Below are 25,919 nucleotides of genomic sequence, written 5' to 3'. Positions count from 1 at the left end.
GAAGGAACAAATCAACTAATCTTAGCTTTTAAAACGAAAGACAGTTCCTAGCTTTGGAGGTGAGAATGTTATGGCAAGTTGACCATTAGTCTTTTTCTGTAGTAGCATCAATATTTGGTGTTCTATCACAAATTTGAAATTGGCATTAATGATAATTAGTATTTCTTAATCGTTGTACTTAATTAGTTATTTAAATTTCAGCATACTTTCTTATTAATAGCACTGTTTAAACTCCAGGAATGCCCTTTATTTACTCTTAATCTTCACATAGCCTATACTGTAGCATTTCCTGTTATGGATTAAGGCGTGAGCATGGTAAATCTGCTAAAACTGTGCTTTTTATTAATTGGGAAAATAAACTGAAGCATGTTGTAGGGAAAGATTGGACAGGGGAGCAGAATAGGGAATGTGGAAAACTGCCCAACTACTTCTGAGCCAAATTAACACAGTATCCCTTCACTGTTTGTTTTAAAATAAATTCTCAGAATATTGGACACATAATCAAATTTAATTTTAGTAAACACTATAGAGGCAGTATATATCATTAAGAATTATGGATGCTTCTGCCTTCTTCCATTGTAAACAGGTGAGACCTGTTTACTTAAAATATTTTTATGGCAATCATTGTTCAATGTTTTGTAAACTTTTCCCCTAAATTTAAATGTGTCTCACTTTTTTTAAAATACAAGAACTGGGTGTATATAATCTTGAAGAATTTGATAGAAGTACCGTTTGTTTTGTTTTCTTTGTTTTTATCTCTGAATTTTGTGTTACACTTGTAGATTTTCCCAGTCTTATTAAATTTTGATTATGTGAAAGTAGTCAGTTTTTCTTCAAATGTAAGTTTGTGTCATTTTGAACCTCGGAACAGTACAAGTTACTGATATTCATTGTTTTTCACTATCTGTTTTAGAATTGTTACTAAAGAAACTAGTTGTTTTCTATTTTAAAGTCAGAGTTACCAAAGGAAACTTTTTACTAACAAACTAATGTCAAAGAAAAATGGAAAACCAAATATATCAGTCATGTTTTAGAAGCTAATGTCATATAATGACTGTGCAGTTGAGAAATGTTTCTTTATTTTAAAGGTCACTGTCTTTTGCCACTGAGGACTCTGAAGTGGCATGCTTTTAAAAGATATGGGTATAGATGTATGGGGAAAACTGTATAATGATACAGTTAGATAGGGTTTGTTAGGTAGGACTGCCTGTTACTACCAGAAAAGACATATCCTCAGCCCCTTTTTGGTCAAAATTGTAGTAAGTGGTATTATTTTTCTTTAAAAAAATAATTTGTTCTAATAAGCTCTGAAATATTCCTTTTTCCTTAATCTCTCATTTCTCCTGAACTTTAAAAATAGAATTTTATTCATACTGACTCACAACTATGCTGAACTTAGATTTATAGGATGTTGTTTGAACCTGTTATGGTTGGTGAATATTTTTCATTTTCTTAGGCTGAGGAATGCCTGAAGGTACCAACGGTACAGCCATTTATTAACAAGGCTTAATAAAGCTCCTGTGATTAACTGACATTTTGATATTCCTACTGGATCTTTTCTTTTTCTGAGGCTTTCAAAATCAAATTTCTTTGGTTTATAAGTAATAAAAACCAAATTCAAACTAAATTACTCAAAAAAGGGATTAATGTTAATGGCAAGAGTATTGGGCATTTCACAGTACCTAAAAGCAGAAGTACACCCAAGCTTCATGAGGGGGATGGGAATCCGGAGCTGAAAACTCATCAGTAACTCAGGCAGCTCTTTTCTCACCACCCTTGGACAGCATGATCTCCCTGCTTCTCCTTACTTGTTCACTTCATTTTTCTTTCTGCATTTTGTGTTTTACCACTGTGCATGGCTGAACAAGTCCTCTGATTCTTCAATTCATATATTCACCATGATTCTGTAATCCCATTCTAAGCCCCTGGGAGAAAATATAGTTTGAGGCAAGTGTCTACGTCTGGTCCAGTCAGCCATGGCAGATGAAACTAAGGTTTCATAGAACATGTCAGGCCCCATTTCTGTGGTAGGGGAGTGAATGCAGGGCATACAACTCTCAGAGAAGAGGGTATGCAAACTAAATAGATATCCTTAGGTAGTGATTACAAAGGAATACTAAATAATGTGAAATAAAATTAAGACTTTTTTGGAAAAAAAAAAGACCACTTGTTGGATTTATACAGTAGTAAAGAACTTAAATTATTTAATCCCTAATCCATAGGTGATTATTATGAAAGTTGTAGAAATAGCTCCCCTTTTCAAATAAAAACCAATGGAGCTGATTTTTTTAGCTTCTGCATACTGAATTTAAAGCTTGAGTCATGCTGTTTCATGAACACAAGTAACCTTATATTACTGTCCTTATTAATACATCATATCATTCTCTATTCAACAATTATTTACTGTCGGCCTGTTCTCTGCTAGGGACTGTACTAAAACAGATATTTATATTGCCTACTTTCAAAGAATTCTTAGTCTAGTTGTGAAGAGTAGATGTTCAAAGATATGACTACAATATTAATGTGATAATCATAGAAATATGTGCAGGATGTTCTTGAAGCATAAGAAGAGAGAATGACAATCTTTCCTGGGGAAAGAGGTTAGGGAAGGCTTCAAAGAGCAGATCTTAAATACGGTGCAAGAGCTGGCCATTTTAATGGGGATTTTGGCAGAAAGAATTGGAGTTCGGTATGACTGAAGTGAATTTTTTTTTTAAAGTATCATTGATATACAATCTTAGGAAGGTTTCACATGAACAACATCGTGGTTTCCACATTCACCCATATTATCAAGTCCTGACCACCCCCATTGCAGTCACTAGTCTGTCAGCGTAGTAAAATGCTGTAGAGACATTACTTGTCTTCTCTGTGCTGTACTGCCTTCCGTGTGACCTACCTATGTTGTGATTATGAATTACAGTGCCCCTTAATCCCCTTCTCCATCCCTAACACCCTCCCCAACCCCTCCTCTTTGGTAACCACTAGTCCCTTCTTGAAGTCTGTGAATCTGCTGCTATTTTGTTCCTTCAGTTTTCTTTGTTTTTATATTCCACAAGTAAGTGAAGTCATTTGGTACTTGTCTCTCTGTGCCTGGCTTATTTTACTGAGCATAATACCCTCTAGCTCCATCTATGTTGTTGCAAATGGTAGGATTTATTTCCTTTTAATGGCTGAATAATATTCCATTGTGTATATGTACCACATGACTGAAGTGAATTTTAACACCATTCAACTTAATGAAACTGAAGTGAAAACTTATTTCATATCTGTCTTTCACATGATAGTGAATACTTTTTCAAAGGAGGATTGTAGGTTTTAGCATATTCATTTTGTTCTTTGACATTGATGTCACCTTTGAGAATGATATGTTACTGATCATTTGCTTTCAGCCTCCTTTATCAAATTTTTCTAAAATTGGCTGGTCAGTTGGTTGGTTTGTTAGTTTTCTTTTATGGTGATGTTTTCCTGTTCAAGCATAAGCCTCCATACAGTGGATGACTGAAGATGCCAGAGCTATAAAACTTAGGAAGATCACAGTTTTTATAAAAGTGAACAATGAAAATAGTACATAATAGAAGCCTAATGTAATTTTAAAAGATAAATCTCTAAAAACATTCTATGTCAATACTGAAATTTTATAGTTTTAGAGGAAGGAGCATACACATGCACACACATTATTCAGTAAAATGTCATTTTACATCAGTTTTTTTTTCTGCTGTAGAATGATACTTTTAAGCAAAACCAGTGTAAGCAGCTGGCAGAATGCTTTGTGCTTCACTACTCTAATCAGTTGATTAACACCTTTACTTCTCTTTTCAATTCCTTTATCCACTCATTCATGATTCCTATACCGCCCCCATCACAAATAACCAACCAACCAAATGAAAAAAAAACCCCAAAACCCAGAGCTCCAAGTTGACTGAGAAGTGGCTGAGGTTGTGGGAAGGAGAGAGAAAAGGAAGGTAGTTGTGCTCAGTTTGGTGGCAGCAGTAGTCATGGTGATGGTGCCTGTGTGTCTCCAGCATGACGTCCTTTTTTATATAGCAAGCTCAGAAATACCACTGTTGTCACCCAGGTCACAAATTTTGACTGTGTTTCTTATCCCCTTCCATAGACCTATCAGTCTGCCTTTTGTCTCTTTTGTCCTTCAAAAAATGCTTTTGATACTGTTGGAAGGAGATGATGAGCAGAGAAAAGAAAAGACAGGCCTTTTACTTGTTGCTCCTTCTGTTTGGAATGCCCTTCCATCTCTCCTCTCTTGCCCCACTCATATTTCAAGATTGAAATGATACTTCTTTTTTTCTGACTCCTTAACCCAAAACAGCGTGTTCTTCGTGAACATTGTGATTACTCCTATTATAGACTTATTATAATTTCTTATTTGTCTATTTTCTCTATTAAACTTCTATGAGGCAGAGCCATTATCTTATTTGTCTTTGTGTTCCCAGTGTCTAATGCAGACCCTGATGCACGGTAGGATTACTATTCCTGTTTGCAAACAACAGAAACCAACTCTAGTTAGCTGAAGCAAAAGAAAGAATTTATTGGAAGGATATTAGTTAGCTTACAGAAATGACTGGAAGTCTGGAGTACCAGGCTTGGAGAACAAATAGAAAACCAGCCTACCAGCCAACCGCAGGGCTAGACCAAAGCCAAAGTTATGCTATAGAGATAACTTTTTCCTGTTTGAGACACCATTAACTCCTCCACAGGATGCTGGATGCCATTGCTAGAACACTGCTACCGGGTGCTATATGTCACTGCCTGTAGAATGAATTTTGAACTGTCTTTGCAACTTTAGGTCTAGATTTAAATTCTCTATGAAAGCATCTTAGTAACTAATCTGTGTGCTTGGTCCCTAAACAGGGAAGCAAGTATCTGGCCTTTTTGGCTTTCATGGTTGACTCTGCAGACCAGCTTCCTCCCAATATGGTGGCAGATTCTCTAAGCATAGGGAGGGAGTTCAGATGATGTACAGTCAAAAGTAAACTGACACATGTCCTTCCTTTTCAATAAACATTAGGTAAATATTTATTAGAAGAAGGAGAAAATCAGTCATAATTTCTTGTGAAACCTTTATATCATTAAGCATTGATGTGATTATGGTACCACTTATGTAATATAAAACAAAATCAATTCCAAACCATAAAATAAAGCAAAAGATAAGCAAAATCAGCAAAGTTCTGATTTTTTAAAAATGATGCCACATTGTGGAATTATTTAAATAAATTATTTTAAATTTAAACTTTTTTTAGTACCCCTTTTCCTGCAGTACCCTAAGCACACATTTATTTGCTTATCTGATAATCTAACACTGGATGGAGCCAGGATTTGAACTCAGCTGCACTGATTCCAGAGTACTTAACTGCCATTTTTATAGTCTTCATATAGCTGTATTCAGCAATGACTTAATCAAAACAAAACAACAAACAATATTTTAGCTCATTCAGAGGAAGGTGTCTGCTTATGAAGAAAAACTTATTTCTGAGCCATCTTATCCATCAAATATAAGGTCTTATAACCATTTTGGAACACTATTTAGCATTATGTACCAAAGTTGAATATACATATTGTCTCTATCCTAGTAATTTTATCTATAGGCATTTTTTTTGAGTGCATGCACTTTTGCATCAAAAGAGAGATGTACAATAATTTATACATGACTTTGTAATTAGTTATAATAGCCTAATATTGTAAACAAGCCAAATGTCAATTAACAATAGATAAATAAAATTATTACATATTCTCAAAATGAAAAACTATGCAGAAATAAAAATGAACTGTTGCCATGCATATAAGTGTGATTGAATCTCAAAAACATTAGAGTGAAAAAGCTAGGCCAAAAGAATACATGCTGTATGAATCCTTGAATGTTCCACTTATATAAAATTCTAAAACAGACAAAACTAATCAAGTGTTAGAAGTCAGGATAGTGGTTCTTTTGGGGAAATTTAGAGGAAGATTGGGAGCTTCCTATTACTGGTAATTTTCTATTTCTTGACCTGGGAGGCTTTAAAAAAGGGTGGCATGCAGTGAAATAAGCCAGGTGGAGAAAGACAAGTACCAAATGATTTCACTCGTATGTGGAGTATAACAACAAAGCAAAATCTGAAGGAACAAAACAGCAGCAGACTCACAGAACCCAAGAATGGACTAACAGTTACCAAAGGGAAAGGGACTGGGAAGGATGGGTGGGAAGCGAGGGATAAGGGGATTAAGGGGCATTATGATTAGCACACATAATGTAGGGGTGGGGGGCACAGGGAAGGCAGTATAGCACAGAGAAGACAAGTAGTGATTCTATAGCATCTTACTAAGCTGATAGACAGTGATTGTAATGGGGTTTGTGGGGGGGACTTGATAATGGGGGGAATCTAGTAACCACAGTGTTGCTCATGTGATTGTATATTAATGACACCATAATAAAAAATATATATATATGTATAAATTAAAATAAAACGGGTGGTGAAAATCCTGGAGTTGTACACTTCTCTGTATATTATACTTTAATTAAAAAGTAAAAAGCAAAAACAAAAACAAACCAAAACCAAAAAACAGACTTGTATATGGATTAGCTTGAGAAGTATGGCTCAGCAAACTCCCTAAAGTTGTATATAAAGTTTCATCTGAATATCTAGATGCATCTTAAAGGAGAGAAGATCCATAACACTAAGTTTCTCCGAGGGGTTTGTGACTTAAAAAAAGGTTAAGAACCCACATCACCAAAGCCTGCATATTTAGAAAAATTGTTAAACATATTATTATGGAAAGCTTGCTTTTACGGTGCAGCAAATCCTTGCCTCTATAATCACAAGACCCTCATACTTTCCTCAAGGCTTTTGCTTTTACAGTCATCCTCTTTCCCTCCTTCATCCTCGTTTTCTCTTTCTGCTAGATGACTGCCATTGGCTTACCCCCTCCTTAATATCATTCACCTTGTTAAAAAGTCCTCTCGTGATTCCATGTCCTCTACTAGTTACCCCTCCCTCCTAGCTCCCTCTCACATCCGAACTACAAAAGGTCATGCGTCGTTCCTCACCGCGCGTTCTTTCCTCCGCTCATGCCACTTGGGCTTTCCTTCCTTCTTGTTGAAATGGGTCTTCTCAAGGTCACGGTGATTTGAGTTTTGCTGAAACCCATGGTTAAAGATCTCTCTTTGTAAGGAAGGGGTGTAAGAGCACCCCAGGTGTAGATAATTTATTTAATCGTATTTCTTATTTCATGGTATACTTTTGTCATTGGCCTATGCAGGGCCCTGCTTTAATTTTTTTATACTCCTTTCTTTTACATCTTCATTCCCATTCCCTTTCCCCCATAAGTATCCAATTGAATGTTTACCATATCATCCTGAATATGTCTTTGAAAACTATAGTGTTGTTTTGAGTATGTTTTTTAATTTATATAAATGATATTTTGTGTAGGTTCCTTTGTGTTTCCTACTATTTTCATTCAACACTAAATGTTAAACATTATGCTGCTGTGTTTACATCTATTTCATTGCTCCTATTCAGTCATGATATCTGCCACATTTAAAAATTGTTCCTTTACTTATGGACACCTCAATTTGTCTATTCATCCATTTGACAAATATTGCCCACATACTATTCTCCAGGCACTGTTCTAGATGCTGGTTATATAGCAGTGGCTAAAACAGAAAAATTCCTACCCCTAATGAGCTTAGAATCTTGTGGAAAGAGAGATAATAAATAAAATGAATAGGTATAATATGCAGTATGTTAGTGAGAAGCAATAAGGTAAGAAAACTAAAACAAGGAGAGAGAAGAGGAAGTGTTGGGTGTGGGAAGCTGTTGAAATCATAAATGGGGTGGTCATGGGGAGCCTCACTGAGGAGGTGACTCTCTAGAAGGAAGGACCTGAAGTTGCAGCTGCCTCACTGGCAATGGATAAGGCTATTCCAGGCAGAAAGAGCAGCAAGTATATAAAAGGCCTGGAGCCTATAGCGTGCCTGGTTTGTTCAAGGATCAATAAGGCCAACATGTTACCTCCAAGAGTGCTTTCTAAGAGTTTTTTAGTGTGCTAACTATCTATTACTATTATATTAGCATTTGTTCCTGCCATCTTATTTTTTCTATTTACCTTTGTTTCTTTTCCTTTCTTCTTTCTTATTTCCCATTTTCTAAGGATAAGTAAAATTTCTGTTACCAGTTTGAAGGTAATGTATTCTATTTCTGTTCTGGTGGTTATCCTTTTCTTAGTCAGATTCATATTTATATGTTTGTCAATTTTTTAAGCTTATTGATTTTCCATATCTTCCCCCTGAACAAGACATGTATCTTAGTAGGCTCTCACAGTCCTCTGTTCTTCCCCCATCTCTGCCTCTGCTATGTTAGGTTTCTCTAGCTTTTTGATGTTCAGGATTGTTATGGGTGTATTTTCCTTTTTTTCTTCCTTCTTCCTTTCCTCCCCTGATTCCCACTGTTTATTTAGCAATAGTGAACCTGCAAGTTATTTACTTACTCTTTCTTGCCGTATCTTATAGAGTCCCCTAGATTTATTTATCTTCTTATTATAACATTTTCTCTCACAGTGTTTCACTCTAAAATTCTGTTGTTTCTTTAAGGTTATGCAGTTTAAATAATCTTTAGACCAACAGTTTGATTTTTTTAAAAGCTCTTTTCTTGGTAAACCATCTGAGTACTTACATTCCTAAGAACATCTTTATTTCATCCTTATATTTAAGTGATAATTTAGCTAAGTGTAAAATTTCCTTTCAACATTTAAAAAATATTACTCCATCATCTTCTTACTCTAATATTACTGATTAGAAGTATGGAGTTAAATTTTTATTGTTGTTGTTATGTGAACTACTTTTTCTTTCTAGGAATTTTTAGAATTTTCACTTTGAGATACTCTTAAGATTTCTATATATATAAAGTACCTAGGTATTTTTTTCTTATCTATTATACCAAATTGACATCTTATATCTTTAATTGTTGAAAATTATGGGTCCTTGTTTCTCAAATATTTCCTCATCTCCACTTGTTTTTTTCTCACCTCCTGAGAGTCCTATTATTTAAATGTTAACTAAATAATTTTGGGTTAAATTCAGACCTAATTCTTTTATTTCTTTTTTCCTTTTTAATATACTTTATTTTTAAAGCAGTTTTAGATTCACAGAAAATTTGAACAGAAAATACAGAGAGTTAACCTTATGCTCCTGCCTCCACACAGACACAGCTTCCCCTACAATGAACATCTCACACCTGAGTGGTATATTTCTTACAATCTGTGAACCTATAGTGACACATTATTATCACCCAAAGTCCATAGTATACAATGGGGTTCACTCTTTCTCTTGTATATTCTGACAAATGTGTAATGACATATATCCACCATTATAGAATCCTACAGAATGGTTTCATTGTCCTAAAAATCCTCTGTGCTCAGACTTTTTATCCTTTTTCCCTTAACCACTGGCAGCCCCTGACCTTTTTACTGTCTCCATAGTTTTGTCTTTTCCAGTATGTCCTTAGTTGGAATCTTACAGCATGTAGCCTTTTCAGATTGGTTTCTTTCACTTAGTTATATGCATGTAAGGTTCTTCCATGTCTTTTCATGCTTGATAGCTCATTTCTTTTTATAGCTTGAATAATATTCCAGTGTTTGGATATACCACAGTTTAATTATCCATTCACTTACTGAAGGACAGTTTAGTTCCTTCCAAGTTGTGGCAGTTATGAATAAAGCTGCTGTAAACATCCATGTACAAGTTTTTGTGTGAACATGTTTTCAATTCACTTGGGTAAATACCAAGAAACTGTCAAATTGCTTCCAAAGTGAGTGTATGTATCATCTTGCATTCCCACCTGCAATGAATGATTTCCACATCGTTGCCATGATGTGGTGTTGTCACTGTCCTGGATTTCCACCCCTCTGATAGGGAGGTAGTGGTATCTCATTGTTATTTTACTTTGCATTTTTCTAATGACATGCAATATAGAGCATCTTTTAATGTTTACATGCCATCTGTGTATCTTCTTTGGTAAGGTGTTTGTTCAGGTCTTTTGCCCATTTTTAATCACGTGGTTCATTTTCTTATTGTTGGATTTCAGATGTTCTTTATATATTTTGGGTAATAGTTCTCTGTCAGATATGTCTTTTATAAATGTTTCCTCCCAGTCCATGGGTTGTCTTTTCATTCTCTTAAGTCTCCATAGTTTTACACTTTTATAATACGTGTTTTTCCATTTCTTTATGCCTCCTTCATGTCTCATTATGATAATCTACTCACTGATTTTTATTTTTGATTATATTCATTTTATTGTTTAGCCTATCTGACTTCTAAAATTTCAGTTATTATATTTTTAGTGCCCAATATCTCCAGTTTGTTCTTCATTATTTTCCTAACATCATTATCTCCTATCTTCATTATTTTCCTAATACTTCAGTTTCCTAGGATATTTGTCATGCTTATGTAAGAACTGTTTTTTTTTTCTGGACCATAGGGTCTGTTTCCTCTGAGATAGGTTGTTCTGTTGTTGGCCTTCTTTCTCTTTTCATCCTCCCTTGTACTCCTGCAGTGTTTACTTTTTCTTTCCTGGATCTCATGAAAATATCAACTACATTGACTAATGCTATATGCAGGCAAAATCCCAGCCTCAAATTTATGCCCTTCCTGGTGAATTTTTGGAGTATAAATATGTGTATATGTGGCAAACAAATGGGTTTAGGTCTAATGGAGTTTTGCCAAAGAAATAGTTCTGTTTTGGCTATTAGGTATATAGGTAGAGCTATCAAGTAGGCATTTTGGGTCTCAGTGGAGAGTCATGGTTGGTGATATAAATTTGAAAGTTAACAGCAGTTAGTGGGATGAATACATTTTCTTGGGAATAAAAAGGGAAGATCCTGGAGGTCGGTTTGATTGCTCAAAGTAGGTTAAGGGAGTTTAAAGAATAGGAGATATACTTTGATTTAGGTTTAGTTCTGGCCATAAGAATGTTTAGAAAGAGCAATGGGTCATCTAGCCTCACTAAGCTTATCTACTTATTCTTGTCAATCCTGGGTCATTTTTCAGGCATCTGTGGAGTAGTGTGCATGGTATAGTAGCAGGAGATCTGGGATAAGGTGTATCTGGACTTGCACTACAACTGCTGAACCATGCTACTTTGGGCAAGTCAAATTTGCCTTTCAACACTTTAATTTTCTTATCCACAAGGTGATGAGATTTAATCAGAAGATTTTTAAGATCATTTTCTATTCTAAAATTCTGTGAATCATTAAAGAGATACAGTTGTAAATAATCTAGACCAACAATTTGGTTTTTTAAAATTATGTTTTCTTGAGATTTCACCAAAATAGAATTAGCTGGTAAGAGTACAATTAGTTAAAAGTAATTGCTGGGTTACTTTTTAGAAAAATTATTCTAATTCATAGTGCCATTAATAATTTTTAAGTGTGCTTGCTTCCCTTATAGCACTGCCAGCATTGGGTTTAGTGTTTTTTATTCATATTTGTTAGTTTACTGTATATGATATAGTACCTCAAAGTTTAATGTCTTTTATTATTTGCAAGGCTAATAGTCCTTCCAAGTGTTATAGATTTCCTTGTATATGAACTATTTATTTATAGTTGTTGATCTTCTAGTAAGTTTTCTAAATTAAAAAATTGCATCAATCTTTTTTACAGAAGAATAACAGAATTCTCAAAGTTGTATCCAGTATTAGTTAATTCTCAAAGTCCTTTTTAGGTGCTTATTAATAAATAAATGTGTTATTTGTTAGTTTGTAGAGAAAGTGGAAAGGGATTTTGTTGTTGTTGTTATCATTAATCTATAATTACATAAAGAACATGTTTACTAGGGTCTCCCCTTCACCAAGTCCCCACCACAAACCCCATTACAGTCACTGCCTATCAGTGTAGTAAGATGTTGTAGAATCACTACTTGTCTTCTCTGTTTCACAGCCCTCCCCATGCACCCCCCCCACATTATACATGCTAATCATAATACCCCCTTTCTTTTTCCCTGCCCTTATCCCTCCCTTCCCTCCCATTCTCCCCAGTCCCGTTCCCTTTGGTAACTGTTAGTCCATTCTTGGGTTCGGCGATTCCACTGCTGTTTTGTTCCTTCAGTTTTTCTTTGTTCTTATACTCCACATATGAGTGAAATTATTTGGTATTTGTCTTTCACTGCCTGGCTTATTTCACTGAGCATAATACCCTCTGGCTCCATCCATGTTGTTGCAAATGGTAGGATTTGTTTTCTTCTTATGGCTGAATAATATTCCATTGTGTATATGTACCACATCTTCTTTATCCATTCATCTACTGATGGACACTTAGGTTGCTTCCATTTCTTGGCTATTGTAAATAGTGCTGTGATAAACATAGGGGTGCATCTGTCTTTTTCAAACTGGGCTGCTGCATTCTTAGGGTAAATTCCTAGGAGTGGAATTCCTGGGTCAAATGGTATTTCTCTTTTTAGTTTTTTGAGGGACCTCCATACTGCTTTCCACAATGGTTGAACTAATTTACATTCCCACCAGAAGTGTAGGAGGGTTCCCCATGAAAAGGGATTTTTTAAAAGGCTTAAAGTATATTTAAATAGGTGAAATAATTAAGAAATTGAAATGTTCAACATTAATCAAACAATCAAATGACAGAACTATAAACTTATATATCTACTTTTCAAGAAAGGTGATAATTTTTAATCAGTGTATCTTCTTTTTTTTTTTTTTTTTTTGGTGCACCGTTCCCGGAAGTACTGCAATACCAGGTCGATGCGTGGAGTGGACGGAGCAAGCTCCTATTCCATCTCCCTACTCCAAAAATCCATTTAATATATTGTCCTCGGATAGAGGACGCATCAGATATTAAACTGATAAGAACAGATACTACACTTGATCTTAGCCAAAAGGCCGAGAAGCGATTCTTTTTATTATATATTTAGATAGCTAAATTTTATTTATCTCATGTAAATTAAGTGAGTACTGTTTTGAATAGCATGCGTATGGCTGTGAAATAGAGAAGAACAACCAGATATCATGTGCTTGGGAGAACTTTTGGGAAGATTCCAATGGAGGCAACAATTCATTCTATATACTAGCTAAAAAATGCCTATGATAATTCAAAGAGGAAGTAAGAACTTTGTGATGTGGGAGTAGTATGCATGTGGGAAGTTAAGTAAAAAAAAGATGGTGCAAGAGAAAAAATTGAAAAACCAGACTTTCTGTTCCCTCTAGACTGGTTTAGAGTGCATTTAATATACAGTACTAAATATGAGTAGATTTTCAGTACAAGATTGGTAGTTTATTTTTTTTTTTACTGTTAGTTTATAGGGAATCTGATTTCACTATAGGGCTGGTAAATCTCATGGTCTCTTCATTTTAAAAGAATATAAATGTCTTTAAAAATTCTCAGGATACCATTTCCCCATCCTTTATTATTCCCTTTTCTCCTTCCCTTCTGTACTGTTCTTCACTTTTATTCTTTTTATACATCCCCTCGCATCTCTTTTATTCCTTTTCTTCCAATATCTCTTTATTCAATTTATTTCCATTTCTATTTTACTTTTCTGTTGTTTTTGGTTATCTGTTCTTTTTCCTACCTGCTAATTTCCCCACTCTCTTCAACCAATTTAACTTCTCCCACTTACCTATTAACTTTTTTTTGTCCATCAAAGTCTACTTCACTAATTAACACACAGGTCTTCCCAGGGAATTGCTTTCTTCTCTTCCATCTTGAACTAAGTATGGTATAGTAGAACTCCAAATTAAAATCCATGAGAACTGAGTCATAAATTGATGTATTTGGTCTAGGCAAGCTGTTTAATCTTTCATGCCTCAATTTCTTCAATTATAAAAAGAAGAATGAGATTAAATCTCCAAGGACCCTCCTAGCTCTAAAATGCTATGATTCTGTGGTGTTTTAACTTTCCCATTTTTTTCCTACTGTGTTGGCCTCATTCATTTAGTAAACATTTACACAGCTACCATATGTTTAAAACTATACAATTTATGTGAGGGAATAAAAGAAAGACAAGTGTCCTGCCCTTGAATTTTTTATAGTCTGTAGAAGCAAGAGGTATTGGTTATTAATACGCACTTATAGCAGAAAGAGAAATCAGGAAAACAATTCCATGTACAATGGCATAAAAAATATATTAAAATACCTCAAAATAAACCTATTCAAGGAGGTAAAAGACCTTTACTCTGAAAACTATAAGACACTCATGAGAGAAATTAACGAAGACAAATAAATGGAAATCTCTCCCATGCTCATGGATAGGAAGAATTAATATAGTCAAAATGACCATCCTGCCCAATTTACAGATTCAGTGCAATCCTATCAAAATACCAACAGCCTTCTTCAATGAACTAGAGCAAACAATCCTAAAATTTATACGGAACCACAAAAGACCCCAAATAGCCAAAGCAACCCTGACAAAGAAGAAAAATGCTGGGGGCATTACTCTCCCTGGCTTCAAGCTCTACTACAGAGCCACGGTAATCAAAACAATAAGGTACTGGCACAAGAACAGACCCATAGACCAATGGAACAGACTAGAGAGCCCAGATATAAATCTATGCATGTGTGGTCAGTTAATATATGATAAAGGAGCCATGAATGTAAAGTGGGGAAAAGGCAGCCACTTCAACAACTGGTGTTGGGAAAACTGGACACCTACATGTAAGGGAGTGAAACTGCATTATTGTCTAACTCCATACACAAAAGTAGACTCGAAATGGAGCAAAGACTTGAATGTAAGTCATGAAACCGTAAAACTCTTAGAAGAAAACTTGGTAAAAATCTCTTGAGTATAAGCATGAACAACTTTTTCCTGGACACATCTCCTCAGACAAGGGAAACAAAATAAAAAATGAACTAGTGGGACTACATCAATCTAAAAAGCTCTGTATAGCAAAGGATGCCATCAGTAGAACAAAAAGGTACCCTGCAGTATGAGAGAATATATTCATAAACAACTCATCTAACAAGGGGTTAACATACAAAATATATAAAGTACTCATATACCTCAACACTCAAAATAACAAATAACCCAATTAAGAAATTGGGAGAGGACCTGAACAGACATTTTTCCAAAGAAGAAATACAAATGGCCCATAGGCACATGAAAAGATGCTCCACATCCCTAATCATCAGGGAAATGCAAATCAAAACCACAATGAGATATCACCTCACACCGGTTCAGATGGTCACTATCAAAAAGACAAGAAATAACAAGTGTTGGTGAGGATGTGGAGAAATGGGAACCTTCCTCTACTGTTGGTGGGAATGTAAATTGGTGCAACCATTGTGGAAAACAATATGGAGGTTCCTTAAAATCTAAAAATAGAAATACCATTTGACCCAGTAATTCCACTCCTAGGAATTTGCCCCCAAAACAAACAAACAAATAAAAACAAAAGTCCCTGATTCAGAAAGACATATATGTACCTCAATGTTTATTGCAGCACTATTTGCAATAGCCAAGACATGGAAGCAACCTAAGTGTCCATCAATAGATGAATGAATAAAGAATATGTGGTACATATACACAACAGAATACTATTTATCCATAAAAAGAAAAGAAATCTTACCATTTGCAGCAACATGGATGGATCTAGAGGGTATTATGCTCTGGGAAATAAGCCAGATGGAGAAAGACAAATGCCAAAGGATCTCATTTGTGAAGCGACTGGTGCTTACCATGGGGGAGGGGTTGGGGTGAACACTTGGTTAAGATGGTGTAAAAAAGGGGGCATAAAAATTCTCAATCATAATATAAGTCACAGGGATGGTAGTACAGAATAGAAAATATAGCCAATGATTCTGTAACATCTTCCTATGTTGAGAGATAGTAAGTGCACTAGTGGGGGTGTGAATTTAATAATATGGGTAACTGTTGAACCACTGTGCTGTATACTTGAAACTAATACAAGATTGTGTATCAATCATACTTCAGTTTAAAAAAAGCAAGTAAATACAAGTAAATTTAAAAAACAAAATGAATACAATAAATTGTTTAGATACAATTATAGCTACATAAAAGCATTTACAGCATGTAATTTTTTTATTAAGGTATCATTGCTAGACACTCTTATGAAGGTTTCACATGAAAAACAATGTGGTTTCTATAATCACCCAAATTATTGAGTGCACCACCATACCCCATTGCAATCACTGTCCATCAGTGTAGTAAGATGCCACAGAGTCTGGCCAACAGGCACATGAAAAGATGCTCCACATTGCTAATCATCAGAGAAATGCAAATTAAAATCACAGTGAGCTATCAGTTCACACCAGTTAGGATGGTCAGCATCCAAAAGACAGACAACAACAAATGTTGGCGAGGATGTGGAGAAAGGGGAACCCTCCTGTGCTGCTGGTGGGAATGTAAATTAGTTCAACCATTGTGGAAAGCAGTATGGAGGTTCCTCAAAAAACTAAAAAGAGAAATATCATTTGACCCAGGAATTCCACTCCTAGGAATTTACCCTAAGAATGCAGCAGCCCAGTTTGAAAAAGACAGATGCACCCCTATGTTTATCACAGCACTATTTACAATAGCCAAGAAATGGAAGCAACCTAAGTGTCCATCAGTAGATGAATGGATAAAGAAGATGTGGTACATATACACAATGGAATATTACTCAGCCATAAGAAGAAAACAAATCCTACCATTTGCAACAACATGGTTGGAGCTAGAGGGTATTATGCTCAGTGAAATAAGCCAGGCGGAGAAAGACAAATACCAAATGATTTCACTCATATGTGGAGTATAAGAACAAAGAAAAACTGAAGGAACAAAACAGCAGCAGACTCACAGAACCCAAGAATGGACTAACAGTTACCAAAGGGAAAGGGACTGGGGAGCGGGGATGATGGGTGGGAAGGGAGGGGTAAGGGGGAAAAGGGGCATTATGATTAGCACACATAATGTTGAGTGGGGGGCATGGGGAAGGCAGTATAGCACAGATAAGACAAGTAGTGATTGTATAGCATCTTACTATGCTGATGGACAGTGACTGTAATGGGGTATGTGGTGGGTACTTTATAATGGGGTGAATCTAGTAACTACAATGTTGCTCATGTAAGTGTATATTAGTGATACCAAAAAAAAGAAAGATGCCACAGAGTCACTGCTTGTCTTTTCTGTGCTATACTGTTTTCCCCATGATTCCCCCCAGACCATTTGTACTAATCATAATACCCCTCAATTTCCTTCTCTCTCCCTCCCCACCCACCCTTCCCCATACCTCCCCTTTGGTAACCGCTAGTCCCTTCTTGGAATTTTTCAGTCTGCTGCTGTTTCATTCCTTCAATTTTGCTTCATTGTTATACTCCACAAATGAGGGAAATCATTTGGTGTTTGTCTTTCTCTGCCTGACCTATTTCACTGAGCATAATACCCTCTAGCTCCATCCATGTTGTTGCAAATGGTAGGATTTGTTTCTTTCTTATGACTGAATAGTATTCCATTGTGTATATGTACCACATCTTCTTTATCCATTCATCTACTGATGGACACTTAGGTTGCTTCCATATCTTGGCTATTGTAAATAGTGCTGAGGTAAACATAGGGGTGCATCTGTCTTTTTCAAACTGGGCTGCTGCATTCTTAGGGTAAATTCCTAGGAGTGGAATTCCTGGGTCAAATTTCTATTTTTAGTTTTTTGAGGAACCTCCATATTGCTTTCCACAATGGTTGAACTAATTTACATTCCCACCAGCATTGTAGGAGGGTTCCCCTTTCTCCTCATCTCCGCTAGCATTTGTTGTTCCCTACTCTTTTGGATGGTGGCCATCTTAACTGGTGTGAGGTGATATCCCATTGTCATTTTAATTTGCATTTCCCTGATAATTAGTGAAGTGGAGCATCTTTTCATGTGTCTGTTGGCGATCTGAATTTCTTCCTTGGAGAATTATCTGTTCATATCCTCTGCACAGATTTTAATTGGGTTATTTGCTTCCAGGGTGTTGAGGCTTGTGAATTCTTATGTATTTTGGATGTTAACTCCTTGTTGGATATGTCATTTACAAATATATTCTCCCATGCTGTAGGGTGCCTTTTTGTTCTGCTGATGGTGTCCTTTGCTGTACAGAAGGTTTTTAGCTTGATATAGTTCCATTTGTTCATTTTTGCTTTGTTTCCCTTGCTTGTGGAGATATGTTCATGAAGAAGTCGCTCATGTTTATGTCCAAGAGATTTTTGCCTATGTTTTTTCCTAAGAGTTTTATGGTTTCATGACTTACATTCAGGTCTTTGATCCATTTCGAATTTACTTTTGTGTATGTGGTTAGACAATGATCCAGTTTCATTTTCTTACATGTAGCTGTCCAGTTTTGCCAACACCAGCTGTTTGAAGAGGCTGTCATTTCCCCATTGTATGTCCAGGGCTCCTTTATCATATATTAGTTGACCATATATGCTTCTGTTTATATCTGGGCTGTCTAGTCTGTTCCATTGGTCTATGGGTCTGTTGTTGTGCCTGTACCAATTTGTCTTGATTACTGTGGCTTTGTAGTAGAGCTTGAAGTCAGGGAATGTAATCCCCCCAGCTTTATTCTTCCTTCTCAGGATTGCTTTGGCTATGCAGGGTCTTTTGTGGTTCCATATGAATTTTAGAACTATTTGCTGTAGTTCATTGAAGAATGCTCTTGGTATTTTGATAGGGATTGCATTGAATCTGTAGATTGCTTTAGGCAGGATGGCCATTTTGATAATATTAATTCTTCCTATCCATGAGCACAGGATGTGTTTCCATTTATTGGTATCTTCCTTAATTTCTTTTAAGAGTATCTTGTAGTTTTCAGGGTTTAGGTCTTTTGCTTCCTTGGTTACGTTTATTCCTAGGTATTTTATTCTTTTTCATGCAGTTGTGAATGGAATTGTTTTCCTGATTTCTCTTTCTGCTAGTTCATCATTAGTGTATAGGAGTGCAGCAGATTTCTGTGTATTAATTCTGTATCCACAACTTTACTGAATCCAGACATTAGATCTAGTAGTTTTGGAGTGGATTCTTTAGGGATTTTTATGTACAATATCATGTCATCTACAAAAAGGGACAGTTTAACTTCTTTACCAATCTGGATACCTTTTTTTTGTGTGTGTTGTCTGATTGCTGTGGCTAGGACCTCCAGAACTATGTTGAATAAAAGTGGGGAGAATGGGCTTGCTTGTCTTGTTCCTGATCTTCAAGGAAAAGCTCTCAGCTTTTCTCCATTGAGTATGATGTTAGCTATAGGTTTGTCATATATGGCCTTTATTATCTTAAGGTATGTTCCCTCTATACCCATGTTATTAAGAGTTTTTATCATGAGTGGTTTTGAATTTTGTTAAGTGCTTTTCAGCATCTATTGAGATAATTATATGGTTTTTACCCTCTTTTCGTTAAGGTGGTGTATCACATTGATTGATTTATGAATATTGTACCATTCTTGGATCCCTGGAACAAATCCCACTTGGTTGTGATTGATCATCTTTTTGGTATATTTTTTAATTCAGTTTGCTAATATTTTACATCTATGTTCATCAGGGATATTGGTCTAAAATTTTCTTTGTATTGTCTTTGTCTGGTTTTGGTATTAGAGTGATGCTGGCCTCATAGAATGAGTTTGGAAGTATTCATTCCTCTTCTACTTTTTGGAATACTCCAAAAAGGATGGTATTCTTTAAATGTTTGGTAGAATCCAGCTCTGAAGCATCAGTTCCTGGACTTCTGTTTGTTGTGAGTGTTTTGGTTACCAGTTCAACGTCATTACTGGTAATTGGTGTGTTCAGAGTTTCTGTTTCTTCCTGGGTCAGTGTTGGAAGGTTGTTCTTTTCTAGGAATTTGTCCATTTTTTCTAGGTTTTCCAGTTTATTGGCATATAATTTTTCATAGAAATCTCTAATAATTCTATGTAGTTCTGTGATGTCAGTTGTAACTATTTCTTTTTTGGTTTTGATTTTGTTTTGTTTACTTACTCTCTTTTTTCTTGATAACTGTGGCTAAAGGTTTGTCTGTTTTGTTTATCTTCTCAAAAAAGCATCCCTTGGTTTAATTGATTTTTTTCTATTGTTTTATTCTTCTCTATATTATTTCTGCCCTGATCTTTTTTATGTCCCTCCTTCTACTAACTTTGGGTTTCATTTGTACTTCTTTTTCTCGTTTCTTTAGTTGTAAGTTTAGACTGTTTATTTGGAAGTGTTCTTGTTTCTTGATGTAGGCCTGTATTGCTATGTACCTCCCTCTTAGAACCACTTAGGTGGCATCCCGCATATTTTGAACTGCTGTATATTTGTTTTCATTTGTCTCCATGTATAGCCATTATTTCATCAAATAAGATTTCTTCCCCCTTTCTCTTTCTCTTTTCCTTCTAGGAGCCGTATATGCAAATGTTAGTCTGATGTTACACAAGTCCCATTATCTGTGTGCTACCTGTCCAGCAGTAAGATTTTAGAAATATTTGAATATATGCCCCAAAGTTTTTAGCGAATCTGAGGTGGAATGGTGGTCTAGTTTTTAAAAACTTCTATCTATCCTGACCATTTTTAGCAGTCCAAAACAGAAAAGGTTTTTTTTAATTTTATTTCTCATATATTCATTTCATGATAATTACCCTCGATTCCATTCTAAGACACTTTATCAAATATTGACTCAAATAATTTTGGGTCTTTACATGCTTCTCTTCCACTTCCCACAGAAACACATATATCAGGGACCCACCAAGTTAGGAAATCTGGCATCTGTTGCTGCTTTACATGTGCCTCTTGGCCATCTGAATTTCTTCTTTGGAGAAGTGTCTGTTCAGCTCCTCTGACCATTTTTTAATTGGATTATTTGCTTTTTGTTTGTTGAGGTGCATGAGCTCTTTATATATTTTGGATGTCAACCCTTTATTGGATCTGTCATTTATGAATATATTCTCCCATACTGTAGGATGCCTTTTTGTTCTATTGATAGTGTCCTTTGCTTTACAGAAGCTTTTCAGCTTGACACATAGTCCCACTTGTTCATTTTTGCTTTTTGTTTCCCTTGCCCAGGGAGATATGTTCATGAAGAAATTGTTCATGTTTATGTTCCAGACATTTTTGCCTATGTTTTTTTCTAAGAGTTTTATGGTTTCATGACTTACATGCCTATGTTTTTTTCTAAGAGTTTTATGGTTTCATGACTTACATTCAGGTCTTTGATCCATTTTGAATTTACTTTTGTGTATGGGGTTAGACAATGTCCCAGTTTCCTTCTCTTACATGTAGCTGTTCAGTTTTGCCAACACCAGCTGTTGAAGAGGCTGTCATTTCCCCATTGTATGTCCATGGCTCCTTTATTGTATATTAATTGACCATATGTGTTTGCGTTAATATCTGGACTCTCTATCCTGTTCCATTTGTCTGTGGGTCTGTTCTTGTGCCAGTACCAAATTGTCTTGATTACTGTGACTTTGTAGTAGAGTTTGAAATTGAGAAGCATGATCCCCCCTGCTTTATTCTTCCTTCTCAGGATTGCTTTAGCTATTCGGGGTCTTTTGTGGTTCCATATGAATTTTTGAACTATTTGTTCCAGTTCATTGAAGAATGCTATTGGTATTTTGATAGGGATTGCATTGAATCTGTAGATTGCTTTAGGCAGAATGGCCATTTTAACAATGTTAATTCTTCCCAGCCAAGAGCATGGGATGAATTTCCATTTGTTAGTGTCCTCTTTAATTTCTCTTAAGAGTGTCTTGTAGTTTTCAGGGTATAGGTCTTTCACTTCCTTTGTTAGGTTTATTCCAAGTTATTTTATTCTTTTTGATGCAATTGTGAATGGAATTGTTTTCCTGATTTCTCTTTCTGCTAGTTCATCATTAGTGTATAGGAATGCAACAGATTTCTGTGTATTAATTTTGTATCCTGCAAGTTTGCTGAATTCAGATTTTCTAGTAGTTTTAGATTGGAGTCTTTAGGGTTTTTTATGTACAATATCATGTCATCTACAAAAAGGGACAGTTTAACTTCTTCTTTACCAATCTGGATGCCTTGTATTTCTTTGTTTTGTCTGATTGCCGTGGCTAGGACCTCCAGAACTATGTTGAATAACAGTGGGGAGAATGGGTATCCCTGTCTTGTTCCCGATCTTAGAGGAAAGGCTTTCAGCTTCTCGCTGTTAAGTATGATTTTGGCTGTGGGTTTGTCATATATGGCCTTTATTATGTTGAAGTACTTTCCCTCTATACACATTTTGTTGAGAGTTTTTATCATGTATGTGCGTTGAATTTTGTCAAATGCTTTTTCAGCATCTATGTAGATGATCATGTGGTTTTTGTCCTTTTTGTTGATGTGGTGGATGATGTTGATGGGTTTTCGAATGTTGTACCATCCTTGCATCCCTGAGATGAATTTCACTTGATCATGGTATATGATTTTCTTGATGTATTTTTTAATTCAATTTGGTAATATTTTGTTGAGTCCTTTTGCATCTATGTTCATCAGGGATATTGGTCTGTAATTTTCTTTTTTGGTGGGGTATTTGCCTGGTTTTGGTATTAGGGTGATGTTGGCTTCATAGAATGAGTTTGGGAGTATTCCCTCCTCTTCTATTTTTGGAAAACTTTAAGAAGAATGGGTATTATATCTTCTCTATATGTGTGATAAAATTCAGCAGTAAATCCATCTGGCCTGGGGGTTTTGCTCTTGGGTAGTATTTTGATTACCACTTCAATTTCATTGCTGGTAATTGGTCTGTTTAGATTTTCTGTTTCTTCCTTGGTCAGTCTTGGAAGGTAATATTTTTCTAGGAAGTTGTCCATTTCTTCTAGGTTTTCTAGGTTGTTAGCGTATAGATTCTCATAGTACTCTCTAATGATTCTTTGTATTTCTGTGGGGTCTGTTGTGATTTTTCCTTTCTCATTTCTTATTCTGTTGATGTGTGTAGATTCTCTTTTTCTCTTAATAAGTCTGGCTAGGGAGTAATCTATTTTGTTTATTTACTCAAAGAACCAGCTCTTGGTTTCATTGATTTTTTTCTATTGTTTTATTCTTCTCAATTTTATTTATTTCTTCTCTGATCTTTATTATGTCCCTCCATCTTCTGACCTTAGGCCTCATTTGTTCTTCTTTTTCCAATCTCAATAATTGTGACATTAGACTATTCATTTGGGATTGTTCTTCCTTCTGTAAAGAGGCCTGGGTTGCTATATACTTTTCTCTTCAAACTGCCTTCGCTGCATCCCACAGAAGTTGGGGCTTCTTGCTGTTGTTGTCATTTGTCTCCATATATTGCTTGATCTCTGTTTTAATTTGGTCATTGATCCATTGATTATTTAAGAGCATGTTGTTAAGCCTCCATGCGTTTGTGAGCCTTTTTGTTGTCTTTGTACAATTTATTTCTAGTTTTATACCTTTGTGTTCTGAGAAGTTGGTTGGTAGAATTTCAGTCTTTTTGAATTTACTGAGGCTCTTTTTGTGGCCTAGTATGTGGTCTATCTGGAGAATGTTCCATGTGTACTTGAGAGGAATGTGTATCCTGCTGCTTTTGGGTGTAGAGTTCTGTAGATGTCTATTAGGTCCATCTTTTCTAGTGTGTTGTTCAGTGCCTCTGTGTCCTTACTTATTTTCTGTCTGTTGAATCTGTCCTTTGGAGTGAGTGGTGTGTTGAAGTCTCCTAAAATGAATGCATTGCATTCTATTTCCTCCTTAATTCTGTTAGTATTTATTTCACATATGTTAGTGCTCCTGTATTGGGTGCAGATATATTTATAAAGGTTATATCCTCCTGTTGGACTGACCCCTTTATCATTATGTAATGTCCTTCTTTGTCTCTTGTGACTTTCTTTGTTTTGAAGTCTATTTTGTCTGATACTAGTACTGCAACACCTTCTTTTTTCTCCCTATTGTTTGCATGAAATATCTTTTTCCATCCCTTGACTTTTAGTCTATGTATGTCTTTGGGTTTGAGGTGACTCTCTTGTAACCAGCATATGATGGGTCTTGCTTTTTTATCCATTCTATCATTCTGTGTCTTTTGATTGGTACATTCAGTTCATTTACATTTAAGGTAATTACTGAAAGTTATGTACTTATTGCATTTGCAGGCTTTAGATTCGTGGTTACCAAAGGTTCAAGGGTATCTTCTTTACTATCTAACCATCTAACTTAACTCCCTTATTAAGCTATTATAAACACAGTCTGATGATTCTTTATTTCTCTCCCTTCTTATTCTTCCTCCTCCATTCTTTATATGTTAGGTGTTTTATTCTGTGGTCTTTTGTGTTTCCTTTGACTGCTTTTGAGTTGATTTTATTTTTTGCCTTTAGTTAATATTTGGTTGGTGTGCTTTCTTTGCTGTGATTTTATTTTCTCTGGTGACATCTATTTAGCCTTAGGAGTACTTCCATCTATAGCTGTCGCTCTAAAATATGCTGTAGAGGTGGTTTGTGGGAGGCAAATTCCCTTAACTTTTGCTTGTCTGGGAATTGTTTAATCCTTCCTTCATATTTAAATGATAATTTTGCTGGATACAGTATTCTTGGTTCAAGGCCCTTCTGTTTCATTGCATTAAATACATCATGCCATTCTCTTCTGGCCTGTAAGGTTTCTGTTGAGAAGTCTGATGATAGCCTGAGGGGTTTTCCTTTGCAGATGACCTTTTTTCTCTCTCTGGCTGCCTTTAATACTCTGTCCTTGTCCTTGATATTTGCTATTTTAATTATTATGTGTCTTGGTGGTGTCCTCCTCGGGTCCCTTCTATTGAGAGTTCTGTGGGCTTTCATGGTCTGAGAGACTATTTCCTCCCCCAGTTTGGGGAAGTTTTCAGCAACTATTTCTTCACTTTCTATCCCTTTTTTCTCTTATTCTTCTGGTACCCCTATCATGTGAATATTGTTGTGTTTGGATTGGTCACACAGTTCTCTTGATATTCTTTGATTCCTTGAGATACTTTTATCTCTCTCTGCCTCAGCTTCTCTGTATTCCTGTTATCTGATTTCTATTCCATTAATGGCCTCTTACACCTCATCCAGTGCTCTTAAGTCCTTCCAGAGATTGTTTTATTTCTGTATTCTCCCTCCCAACTTGATCCGTTAGCTCTTGCATGTTTGTTTCCAGGTCCATCAGCATGATTATGACCTTTATTTTGAATTCTTTTTCAGGAAGATTGGTTAAGTCCTCTCTCAGGGGTTATTTGGGTTATTCTTGTCTGAATTAAATTCTTCTGCCTTTTCATGGTGATAGAGGTAGTCGTAGGCAGGTAGCACATGTATTAGCCAGGAGAGCAAAGTCCCTTCCTGCTTGCTGTTTGCCTTATCCTTCTCTGCTGCCTGTGCTGGTTACCCGCGCACTGGGAGCAACCCTTGGAGCAGCCCAGAGCCCTGCGGGGGGAGGCAGGTATATCAGGTGTGCTTTCCTACGGGAACGGCGCCCCTTCGTGCCTTTGCCTGTGCAGGGCAGCTGCTTGCCGGCAGCGGCCCCAGGTCTGGCCCAGCTGGCTGCATGCTGGGAGGGGACTCTGGGTGGCTGCTGTGGGTGCGGCCGCTTCCAGGCTGCTCTGCCAGGGCTGTGTAGGAGGGTGAATGAATGGCAGGCTGTTTATCGCCATGAGGCGCTTCATAGCTGTGCTGCCATCTAGGGGGTTAGGGTGCCTGATGTTCCCCGGGATTCCCAGCTGCTGGGCTGAGTGTGCCGGGATGATTCCGTCCAGCTGTGAAGCCCCCGTCGCTTTAAGACTTTCAAAAAGCACTTGCTTTTCTTTTGTCCTGGAGGAGCTGACTGCGGGGACCCGCTTGCAGATTTTACTTTTCCATTTCCCTAATATCCAGCACACTGTGCAATGTGTGTCTGAGCTCCCAGTGCGGATTACTGGGGCTGGGTATTCAGCAGTCCTGGGTTCCCACTCCCTCCTTGTTCCGACTTCTTTCCTCCCACTGGTGAGCTTGGGTCGGGGAAGCGTTTGCATCCCTCTGGGCTATGGCTTGTATCTTACCCCCTTTGTGAGGTG

At 36.4% G+C, this 25,919-nt stretch overlaps 1 protein-coding gene and 1 non-coding gene across 12 annotated transcripts in view; one reads left to right on the top strand and one right to left on the bottom strand.

Moving 5' to 3' along the window:
• Window positions 1–25,919, top strand: part of DENND4A (DENN domain containing 4A) — a 142,732-nt gene that overhangs the window by 9,558 nt on the left and 107,255 nt on the right. The window lies entirely within an intron of this gene.
• LOC140843313 (U2 spliceosomal RNA) lies at window positions 12,697–12,887 on the bottom strand. Its single transcript, XR_012120934.1, has one exon. It is a non-coding gene; the product is annotated as a U2 spliceosomal RNA (small nuclear RNA).

The sequence above is a fragment of the Manis javanica genome, chromosome 8, assembly GCF_040802235.1.
Source record: "Manis javanica isolate MJ-LG chromosome 8, MJ_LKY, whole genome shotgun sequence".
Classification (NCBI taxonomy): domain Eukaryota; kingdom Metazoa; phylum Chordata; class Mammalia; order Pholidota; family Manidae; genus Manis; species Manis javanica.
This window is presented reverse-complemented; position numbering and strand designations above follow the sequence as displayed.